Here is a 12,308-nt window from a genome sequence, read left to right as displayed (position 1 = left end):
GAATGAATGAATGAAATACATTAAAACCAATGCTGGAAACATGCACAGGACACTATATAAGTGCAAAGAAGGGGACCTTATCCCTGCCAGAAAGCTCTAGAAAGGTGTCCTGGGGAAGAAAACTGATCTGAATCTTGAAGGATGATCAGATGTTAACCAGGCAGGATGCAAATTATGAGGGAGGGTATAGCAGGAGATGTAGCTTAAGAACAAAGTAAAAAATGTTTGGCTTTTGCTATGGGCCATGAAAAGCCTTTGAGGAGTTTTTGGTCAAGGCGTAGCTTTGAAATATACCATTCTATAGACAAAACAAGAAAATAAAAATTCCCAGGGGTGCTAAACCATGGTTACTTAGGTCATCCCAGAAATGCCTCAGTCCCCGGGCTTTGTCTCCTCAAATAAAATCAGTCTTTATTTTCCTATCCCTCAGATTCATTCATTTAATTACTTAGCAATGACTGGCCTCTGTGCTAGGTGTCAAGTATACAGTGGTGGGGAAGAGAGCAAGTTTCCACCTCCGTGGCAGGTTTGTATTGTTGCTGCAGTCTGGCTCTTGATTAAACAATAACGATAGCATCAGGAAGGTCCCCAAAGGTGCCAAGCAGAACCCTCTGTGCTTGCTGTTTCCGCACCAGCCAACTCTGCCCCCACCACCTGCCATACTCCCATGTCCTCATTCATTCAGCCCTTCTCTGACCACTCTGTCACTATCAACCCCTTTACTCTGCTTTACTAGAATTGCTTCTTCATCTTACTCTGTAAGAACAGAGACTTCGTTTTTTTAAAGACATATTTCCAGCACATTAGCTGACATGGGAGGGCTTGGTAGATTTTTGGTGACGGAATGAATTAATGCTATGAAAGTGGGAAGATGGACTTATACAGGAATGCAAAGTTGGACTGCTCCGTGTGCCTGGGAGAGGCAATCAAGACAAGCTTCCCCGAGGAAATGACATTTACAGAGACACCTAAAAAAACAGTAGGAAAGGCTGAGTGAAGAGTAAATGTGGACCTACTATGCGGGAGGGGATCAAAAGCTGGCCTTATGCCATCAAAGACCATCGCTTTCCTCAACATATATTTTATTTATTTATTTATTTTAAGATTTTAGTTATTTATTTGAGAAAGAGAGAGAACATGAATAGGGCGAGGGGCAAAGAGAGAAGCAGACTCCCCACTGAGCAGGGAACCTGACGTAGGGCTCAATCCTAAGACTCAGGGTCATAGCGTGAGCTTAAGGCAGCCACTTAACCAAGTGAGCCACCCAGGTGCCCCATCCTCAACATATCTTTTAATGACACACTTATTCTATGACAGTATACTCCTCTCACCCTTCTTTGTTCTCTCTCTATAAAGTGTGACTACTAATCTGATGGGAAAGGCTATGTTTCCTTCTTTTTAAGTCTGGGCACAGACCCCCAGGGCTGACTAGGTATTATTGTGTCCTATAGTATAGAGCTAGGAGCTTGACATGGGGGTTGAAATCCAGTTATGTCACTTACTAACTGTGTAACCTTAGGGCAAGTCTCCTCACCCTCTGAGACTTTCCTCACCTAAGAAAATCTGTCTAATAAGAATTCTTAATTCAGGGGCGCCTGGGTGGCTCAGTGGGTTAAAGCCTCTGCCTTTGGCTCAGGTCATGATCTCAGGGTCCTAGGATCGAGCCCCGCATCGGGCTCTCTGCTCGGTGGGGAGCCTGCTTCCTTCTCTCTCTCTGCCTGCCTCTCTGCCTGCTGGTGATCTCTCTCTGTCAAATAAATAAATAAAATTAAAAAAAAAAGAATTCTTAATTCAGAGTCGGAGCAAAGATATATTCATGTGAAAGCATTTTATAATCTGACCACACAACCCAGACACAGGGCCTGAGATAAAAGATGGGAACCACACACAATAAAGGTTGTCTTTGTATACAAAACAACTACAGTCTATCCTAGAGAGATGATTCAGGTTTCCTTTTAAAGGCTTTCTCTGTTTATTTTTATGTCAACACAGTTAGAGCCTGCCACGTTTCTGAAGGAGCAAGGTTTCTCTGCTTAACATTTCAGTGTTCTAGACCTGTGCTTAGTCCTCTCTCACTTAGCCCTTTCCTGAGAAGATACAGTTTAATGCTTTAATCCGGGCACAACCATTTACTATCTGAGTGGCACAACCTCTGTGTGCCTGTTTCCTTCTCTGGAAAATGATCCTAATATGTACCTACCTCTTAGGCCTTTTGTGAAGATTAAATGAGTTAATGTTTATCGAGTGTTTAGAGAAGCATCTGGCAAATGGGAAGTACTTCAAACCTTTTAGCCATTATCCTCCCATAATCATTATTTCTATACCAAGAATTTCTAAACCAATAATTGGCTTTCATCCTTCAAGTAATTCACCATAACATCTACTGACCCATTGCCAGTGCCGAAGATGGGATAGCCCCATTTGAACATGGAAAGTGTGTATTCTGAAGAATTAGGATCTCCTGCCCAGAACAAGTGGATGGGAAGCTGAATACAAAGAACCTACGCCTGTTTCATCTGGGCTTTCCCACCTTTGAGCAAGGGGAGTGGCATGTCTCAGTCATCCAGAGGGAAAGAATAAACATTCAAAGGTAAATCATCCTACTATTTAAGAAGTTAAATTTGTATTAACTTTTCTTAGTTATCTCACATACCCATCTCTCTAAAAGCATTTGGCCAATGGCGGGGCACAGGGAGAAACACGACCATTGCAGTTGCAGCTCACCCAGTGATAACTCTAACAAGTAATAGCAATAGTAGAGATGGCTAGCATGCGTTACATACCTACTGTGGGTTTCACCAGAAGTGCTTTACTGACAATAACTCACTAACTCACTAACTCACTAATAACTCACTAACTAATGACAGTAACTCACTACAAATATTACAAAGATAGACAGGACTATCCCACTTTGCATAAGAGAAAACTGTCTCCATGGCCCCCAATAACAGGAAACCATGGATATTTCAGTAGAAGAGATAAGGCAAGAAAAATATGAACTCAGGAGACAGTAGGAAATCTGTCAGGAAAAATACCTCCAATCACTTCATCACTCGGCACCTAGAACACTTAAATTTTTTGTATGAGCTTCTAACAATGAGGCAATCATTTCAGTTCCCAGGAATGTCCAAATAAAAAGCAAGTCATGTGAAATAGGTTAAGTTAAGGCTGAGTCACCTTTGATTGCTTCAGAATTTAGACTGATCTTTAAAGATTGCTTCTGGCATGTCTGTATTCTTTCGGTTGTTCATACGGGATGCTGGTGATCAGTCATGCCCGTATAGGCTTTTCAACGTACAAAGAGCTTTTAATGCCTGATTCTGATTCTTTCAATGATGGAGGGTAATAGGAGTTTTTATTTCCTTTTTCCATACAAAATTGAAGCTCAAGGATGTCCCCAAATTCCAGAGCTAAGCAGCAGAATTGGGTGCCAAAGCCTTGTACTCTCTGGTCAATCTCACCTCCTTTCCACTATATCAATGATGCTTTTGTTTTTAGTAAGATGGGGAACCCAGATCTTTATACAGAGTAAAATTCAGGTTCACAGCCAAACACTTGACACTAACAGGCCGGTGAATTTTGAAGAGCATGGCTGGGGGTAAATGTATGACACAGAGACTTCAAATGAACTGGTGTTCACAGCAGGGGCAAACACCCCCAAACGCTCCTGCAAATGGTCAGCAGCATTGTCGGAGTGTATAGATGACCTTTAGGTGTCAGGAAACACAGGCTTTGGAAAAAATCAAAGAAAATTCTATTGATATTGTTTTTAGTCCGTGTTGCTTTCATGCAGTGTGGCTGGTAGCCAAAGGAATAGGTAGTCATCTCCCCCTCTGGTTCTCAACTTTTCAACCGAAAAGAGGAGGATTTACATTGCATTTTATAAAATAACATTGAGTGATTTGGGGCTTCAAAAACCTTCCTGGGATTCAGTAGAGAAAAGGAATGAAGTTTCCTGAACTGGGAGTCCAGCCTCAATTCACTCCTCCCTGATAGGTAAGCAGAAAAAAGAGTTCACATTGGAGCCATCCAGTTTCCCTCTGGAATGCCCCTCTGAGGTTTTGGCTGAATGTGGGGAAATCCATGTCATCACCTTCCCACCGTAGAATAGTCACAGTTAATAGTGGCTTCCAAAGGCATTTGGGGCCAGATTTAGGTCACAAGACACCGAACAATGGAACTCCCGCTCCCAAGGACAGAGGAAGGCTCATTTCATTTCATAGTTAGCATGCCCCCTACTTTCATCGGAGACATTCTTGTTGTTATTGTTCAAAGCACTGCCCAAACTGAAGTGTTGTGCTGTGAAATATCTCTCTCTAGTGTTCTGTGGCCTGTGAAGACAAAAGGCTGTGATCCTGCCTGCTTTTCTGCTCAATAAACAAAGATGTTCAGCTCTGAGATCCACCAGCTTCCAGCTTGAGGGCAAATCCCTAGAAAGGCCCTAGCTCCTTTCTGCACATGGTACTATGAAGGAGTATAAGACAAGAGTTTCATGGAGTGGGAACTTGGGTCTTTGAGCACTTCTCAGCTGGGATCTATGGCTCTTTACATGAGAAACAATTAGGGGAGGCAGAGAGAAGTGAGAAGACACAGATGCTTTCCCTGGGAAAAAACAACATCATTTCAGATGAGAGGTTTAAAAAAAGTATCTTGAAAGGAAAGCACACAAAACAAAGCATTACTCTGCTGCTGTAAAGAAACCTTCCCTGACTGCAAGTGATGTCACAATCTCCTGCCCCACATCTTCTGCCCTTCCTCTTGACACCATGTCATATTGGCTAATGGTAATACTGGTAATACACAACTTCACTGCCTGAACAAACCACTCCTGTGCAAGTAGCTCTCACTTATTTCATTGACACTTGGAATTTGATTATCTCAAAGAGGACTGAATCTATTCTGCTATTTACACATCCATTTTGTCAAAATGATACTCACTGAGCTGCCTTAGCCCATAATCCAACACAAATATTCCTACCTTACCTTGCTATCTAAATCCCCCTTCGTCAAGTGCTTTCTTGTGTGAGCCAGTTACAAATTATTAAAGGCTACTGTGTACTTTTTGAATCCCATCAAGCTATCGCCCATGCAAAAGGGAAACAGCCCCCTTTCGCTGCTAGTGAAAAGCCCTTCTGTTAGGCAAACTCCCTCTCTATAATTAGCTCACATTGCTTTCAGTGTTTGGCAGCAATAACAAATTAGCCATTTCAAATACGGAGATTTAAGAAAGACCATGGAAAGTGAGGGATGGAGGATATAGCTGTTAATGGGGACATTTTCTTCCACATTTCCCACAGAGGGCACATCTTGTCATTTTTTTACCTGCTGAGAATCGATGAAGAACCAAGAAACAGATACGGCATGTGGCTCTGAATTGTAGCCATAGTTGTCCGAAACCCGTTGACTGCATCATAGTCAAGGATCCTGTTCTCCCCCCAGCATGCTCAGAGCTGTGTTCAACACGCCACAAATGAAAATCCTTTTGCTTCAACATGCCGTGCCAGATTCTTCCTCTAGGCCCTCTTATCTCTCTAGAATGACACGCATGGCTGTTGTACTATAAATCAGAACACCAACAATACCCTGGTGTTGCAGCCAACCTCCTAACTCAGGGGAGCCTCGGCGCTTCTACGCTCACCCAGGCTTTGTCAAGATCCATCAGGGATCAGCAAGCTCAGCTAGGGAGGGAGGGTCGAGGGACAGGAGCTAATATTTCCTGAGAACCTAGCCTGTCATGCTGCCAGAGCTGGGGGTGTATTGTACTATCCCATCTTCACAACCACCTCTGGGGGTAGCGTTTTCTCCATGTTACATGTAAGAAAACCAATAATGAAAAATATTTAATAAATTGGCTGATATAACATGATTCAAATCCCGTGCTCTTTCCACCGCAGTACCCTGCCCAATTCTGAAGCACATTCACAGAACGCGAGAAATTGAGAAATGCTTAGGCACTGATATTTTGTCTTAGAAGCAAGAATAAGTCAGCATTTGCTTTAAAATTTTTATCTTACGGGCACCTGGGTGGCTCAGTGGGTTAAAGCCTCTGCCTTCGGCTCAGGTCATGATCCCAGGCTCCTGGGATCGAGCCCCGCATTGGGCTCTCTGCTTCCCCCTCTTTCTCTGCCTTTCTCTCTGCCTACTTGTGATCTCTCTGTCAAATAAATAAATAACATCTTTCAAAAAATAAAAAAATAAAATTTTTATCTTAAATATAACACCATGGAAAGAATGTAGAGAAGTTATTAGAGGAAGTTCAAATTAGAGGAAGTTCAAAGTTCAGATTTGAAGATTAAGGAGCCCAGTAAGAAGGCTACTGCAGTACTCCAAGAGAGTGTTGATAAGACTCAAAATAAGACCAGTTTCAGTTTGAAGTCCATGCCTGCAACATAAACAAAAATAGACATTCATATCCTTTGGCTACTTTGGAATAGCCTTCTTTGGAAGGATTTGGTGAGCTGACATGACTGCCAGGAGGCTGGACAGCTAGATTTGAGAAAGTGCCACAACCCAAAACTCCAAGGGCAGGAAATGGGAAGAAGAAAGGCCATTGTGTAGTAGGATCAATCTGGCTGGGACGCCCCTGCCGCTACCCTGCAATGAATGGTTTCCAACAATTATTCTTTTGTTCTTTGACCCTTCCTTCAAGTTTCAGAGACGTGAGACAGAGGAGCTGCTTGGCCAAGCTTAGGCCACACGCCAGGATCTAGTTTGGGAAATGGCAAGGAGAGGAGCAGAAGGATCTTGCTCTCTTGGATTCCATTGTGGAATGCAGGCACCTGGAATTACCTCCTAACAAGAAGATACATAATGAGTGAGAGGTAATTAGCCTCAGTGAAAATCTGGGTACTACTCAGATGGTGGAATCTATGCTGGGCAGCCAAAGGAGGATCCATGTTCACAAAAAGCATTAATAGTGAATTTGAGGAGGAGATAATGGCATTTGAAATGCCATGGCCACTGAACACTTACTAAGAGTCTATTGTGTGCAAGGCTGTGCTCTTGGTGCTATTGGAGATACAGGAAGGAAAACACTCGCCTGCAATATGAGAACCAAACACAGGAAAGATAAGTGATGCTACCAAGTCACAGATCTTGTGTAGATGCAGATAATAGAGCATATGACATTCAGATAATGGTAGATTATCAAATCTAAAATAATTAGGAGTTATCCCAAGGGTCATGGCACTTAAACAGTGTATAGAATTGGGCCAGCAGATAAGAAAAGAGAGAACATTCTGGCAGGGGGTAATCTGAGTAGGGTCATGGAGGTGTAATGTAGATGATGCATTTGGGAATTGCTTTTTGTGTAGGGGTCGAGGGGAGAGAGTTCATAGAAGGGCACATTCCTGTCAGTGATATTGAAGATGCACAAAAATGGACAACTTTTCCCTTCTTTTCTTATTTAGCTGACCTCAGTCAATCACTAAGCAGTTCCTTTTGAAGACTTCAGGAATAAAGCAAGGAAGGTGTTGTATCTGTAGGACTGAGAAGGGGCTGGACCCAAATGTGTCAGTGGTAGTAAGAGGAGAAAGAAGACAGACCTGAGAGACACTGGCATGGTGATTCAAGTTTCTGACTCCCCTTCTGGGACTAGGACCACCGGGATTGAGCCAAATTCACCAAGTTCATTGTCAGGCTACCGAATGCCCTGGACTACCTCCGCTGCCTCATTATCTTCCCCGCTCCTCCTCCTTCTCAACCTTCAGCAAAATTGTCTTTTACCAATCTTGCAGAGCCAAGGCCCAGAAAGAGGAGTAGGTTCAGAACAGGAGTGGAAGCCCAGATCCTCCTGGATGCTGGCTCCCCATTGTCATCCACTTTTTTTTTTTTTTTTTTCCTTTCTGGCAGCTGCTTCTACACCAGAACTGGACCTAATTGGGACAACTGGTCCTCTTCAGGGCTTGCCCACCTTCAGCATTTGTGCTTTCCTAAAGTCGTGCAGAGATGTGTAAAGGGGCAATGTGCTAATTATACTTGTAGTTGTTACTTGTGGAAATCATCCAGGCCTCCAGGGCCCTGCCATTAGCTCAAGGTGGTTTTATTCCAGACAACTGCAGACTCCCGTAGATGGCTGTCTGCTGTGCTTCATCCCTCTCCCTGTTCTAGAACATGATGCACCAAGCTCACTACATTGGGTCATTAAAATTAGATAGCAGAGGGCCAAGATGTGCAGCAACCACAGCAGCTATGTAACACAGAAAATGGGCTTTTCCTTTAAGCGGACTCAGTGGAGTGGCGGGATGCATTTTCCCCATCAGATAGGGATGACCCAAGCAACTTGTTTCCTTCTCAATATTTTATCTGCTCTGTGGCTCATGGTGACATTAGTCACCTTTAAAACCGAAGTCCAAATTTGTAACCAATGCTAACAGTAGGGTATTTAAGTGCTTTTTTTCTGTTTCTAGTTCTTTACATCATTCAGTGGACTAGTCAAGAGAAGCCAGAGATGTGGTCCAGGCTCAGTGGAGAGACAAAAATCTCACTTCATTAAATTAACCACTGAGACCAGCCTGGAACACTCAATGTCCTTCAATGACTATTTGGTATATTGTCCAAGAGGTACCACACAAGTCTTGGACACAGTTGAAATGGAAACAAAACAAAACTTGTGTAATTCACCATATATTTGTTAGTGAATTAGATGTGTATGTGGTTATAAGAATAAAAAATAAAAAAGTAGATAGTCAGACAGATGGGGGTAAAGTTTCTTAGCAGGGTATCCCACATATTCTCTGTACTCTGTGCTAGGTTTTATTACAAAAATGGTCTTAATTGTCACACTCTTCATAATGTGACTTTGTAGTTCTTCCCATTAAGAACTGGGGTCTATCTGCCCATTTCTTGAATCTGGCCTTAGAAATCATGCTGTGGTTTGCCTCATAGAAGGAGGTAAAAATGTTGATGTTCCAGCTCTAAGCCTGGGCTTCAGGGACCTTGCATGTTTCTGCTAGCATTTTTGGAACCCTGCCTCTACCATGAAAATAATCCCAGGCTTTACTGTTGGATAATGAGAGACTAGGTAGAAACACTGAGATGACAAGCTGAAGCATCTCAGGCCAGCAGCCCCCAACCGACTTAGCAGTTGACCACACATATAAAACTGGGCCCAGCCAAGACCAGAAGGACTATCTGGCCCATATTTCCAACCCCCAGAAACATGAGCTAAATAAATGATTGTTTTTTTTGTTTTTTTTTTTTTTAAAGATTTTTTATTTTATTTATTTATTTGACAGAGAGAGATCACGAGTAGGCAGAGAGGCAGGCAGAGAGAGAGAGAGAGAGGAGGAAGCAGGCTCCCGCCGAGCAGAGAGCCCGATGCGGGACTCGATCCCAGGACCCCGAGATCATGACCCGAGCCGAAGGCAGCGGCCCAACCCACTGAGCCACCCAGGCGCCCAATAAATGATTGTTTTAAGTTGGTTATTTACAAGTTGGTTTGTTACACAGCAACAGGTAACTGATATATCCATATTTAGGTTTTTGGACATCAGCAATCAATGCAATTGTTCCAATCAATAGCTAAGCCATCACCACTGCACACGCCCTGTGGGCCTTGCAGATACATCCAGATCATTTCTGAATGCTACTGTTAACATGTCTGAGATTTCTATTTAGTCTTGCCCATCTTCCCTTTCTATCTATCCCCTCTATCACCAAGTCTGCATTTCCTTTTCTGGATCCTAGAAATAGAGGCCTACCTGGTCTCTGCACATTTCACCTTATTCTTTCTGTGATCCTTCACTCTCTAAAGAATTAGGCCTAAATACCTTATTTCAGGTCAGGACAAGACAATAACACTTGGTATCAAGTAGCCAGTACGTGTCATACCAACTTGAATAAAATAGAGAAGTGTTAAGTCTACTAAGGGTGATAGAGGCCTTCTTTAATCTTGTCCCATTTTACATCTGCAGATTCCTCCTGCACGATTTGTCTACCCAAGACCTCTGCCCTGTCCCTGCAATGTGTAACTCCCATATGGCCATTTCTGCTCAGATCACTGTCCCCTAAACTCTGCTGCTTCAAATCTTCTCCTGGTTTTTCCCAACTTCCCTAAATCTTCATTTTCCTTCAAGTCCAGCTTACCTCCTCTGAAACCTCCTCTACTGCCCCTACATGAGTCATCTCTCTCTTCTCTCTTGTCTCAGTTCTCTTAGAGCTCCCTTAGCTGCTGGTTACTGCCTCTACATAGCTAGTTACATAGAAGCTTGGAGACCAGGGGCCATGGATGTCCCATCTCCACCACTCAGCACGGTGCCAGAAACATGTGCCTTCAGATGCCAATAATAGGTAAACATGGATTCAATTAAGCAACTCTCTCCCAAGACAAATTAACATGTTGGCTCTCCTTTCTTTTAAAGAAAAGTCTCATACCCTTAATTTTGGGTATTGGATTTAAGGAGAAACAATAGACCTTCACTATCTCTGCTTTGCCTCCCAAAGAGTCTGATAAAAAAAGCAGAATTCTTCCTGACATGTAACTACCCCTTCCTGAACACTCACTAAGTACCAGGTACCACCCTAGAATTACATTCTGATCATCTCACTTAAATCTTACAAGAGTCCTAGGTGGTACATATTATTACCTTCATTTTATAGTAGTGGAATCTATTAGCAGGATTGAATTCTTTCTTTAAAATTCCACAGGGTAGGAGAAGAATAAATGAAACAAGATGGGATTGGGAGGGAGACAAACCATAAGTGACTCGTAATCTCACAAAACAAACTGAGGGTTGCTGGGGGGAGGGGGGTTGGGAGAAGGGGGATGGGGTTATGGACATTGGGGAGGGTAGGTGCTTTGGTGAGTGCTGTGAAGTGTGTAAACCTGGTGATTCACAGACCTGTACCACTGGGGGAAAAATATATTATATGCTTATAAAGAATTAAAAATTAAAAATTTAAAAAAATTCCACAGGCAGCAAGTGGCAGAGTTAAGATTTTACTCTAGTTCCATCTGAGCCCAGAATATGTGTTCTTTCGCAGTAAGTGGTAATACCCCTGACTTAGCCAGTTAGTTTGCTTTTAGGACATACAGAACAGCTTTTTATTATTGTTGCATTTTCCCATCAATAATCCTTAAATCCCAACCTAGATTTCAGTTCCATGGAATCTTCCTAGCGTAGTACTTTCTGTGGCAAACCAAATAATGCCCTCACCCCCAAAGAGGTCCCTGTCTTCATGACCAGAACCTGCAAACGTGTCGTGTTACACAGTATGAGGGGATTAAGCTTGCAGATGGAATCAAGTTTACTAATCAGCTAAACTAGAGGTGGGAAAATGATGCCCAGTCATCCAGGTGGGCCCTTTATAAAGGCAGGTGAGTCCAAGAAGGAGCTGTGACCACAGAAACAGAGGACAGAATGACACAGCTGCTAGAAAGGGGCCCCAAGCCATAGAATCAGGCAGTCTTTGGAAGCTGGAAAAGGCAAGGAAACAGATTCTCCCTTAGAAGCTCCAGCAAGAATGTTACTTTTAGCCCTCTGAGATCCATTTCAGACTCTGACCTCCAGAACTGTGAGATAATAAGTTTATGTTGTTTTGAACCAAGTCCGTGGTTGCTGTTACAGTACCAGTAGGAAACTAATATACCTCACCATAGAAACAGGGTCCATTCATAGGCCAGTCGCTTGTTAAGACTTCTCACAGTTCAGAAGCCACAGTCTGAATAATTATAAGAAAGTGTTTCGATGAAACACCTATTATGGGGGTATTATAATTTGTTCCCACAAATAAACTGAGGAAAATCTTTTAAGCGGCACTTCACATTGCTAAATAAGAAAGCAAGACAACTGACCCCTCTTCTTTCCTGGGTTCATGTACCCTGTAGGAACATGGTTCATGAAGGTTCTGATTAGCTGAGATTTCCTGTAAAACTAATGTGTCCTTCTATGGTGAGTGCTGTGAAGTGTGTAAACCTGGCGATTCACAGACCTGTACCCCTGGGGATAAAAATATATGTTTATAAAAAATAAAAATTAAAAAAATATATATATATAAAATAATTAAAAAATGTAAAAAATTTAAAAAAACAAACAAGTGGATTTACACATGTGAGTCTATTTTGGACTTTATTTTTATATTCCTGATCTCTCTGTAAATATGTGCACTGATGACATATTTTTAAAAAATAATCTCACTTCATTAAAGGAATTGGTATCTGTAAACACACACACACACACACACACACACAAAACAAAACAAACAAAAAAGCCTAATGTGTCCTTGCTAGTTTCCAAATGATGCCTTTCTCTTCCCAGTAAAATCAAGAACTGCCAATAAAGTACAGTCCAGCAGCTGGGCCCCCTGTC

This window comes from Mustela nigripes, chromosome 13 (genome assembly GCF_022355385.1).
Source record: "Mustela nigripes isolate SB6536 chromosome 13, MUSNIG.SB6536, whole genome shotgun sequence".
In the NCBI taxonomy this organism is placed as follows: domain Eukaryota; kingdom Metazoa; phylum Chordata; class Mammalia; order Carnivora; family Mustelidae; genus Mustela; species Mustela nigripes.
This window is presented reverse-complemented; position numbering follows the sequence as displayed.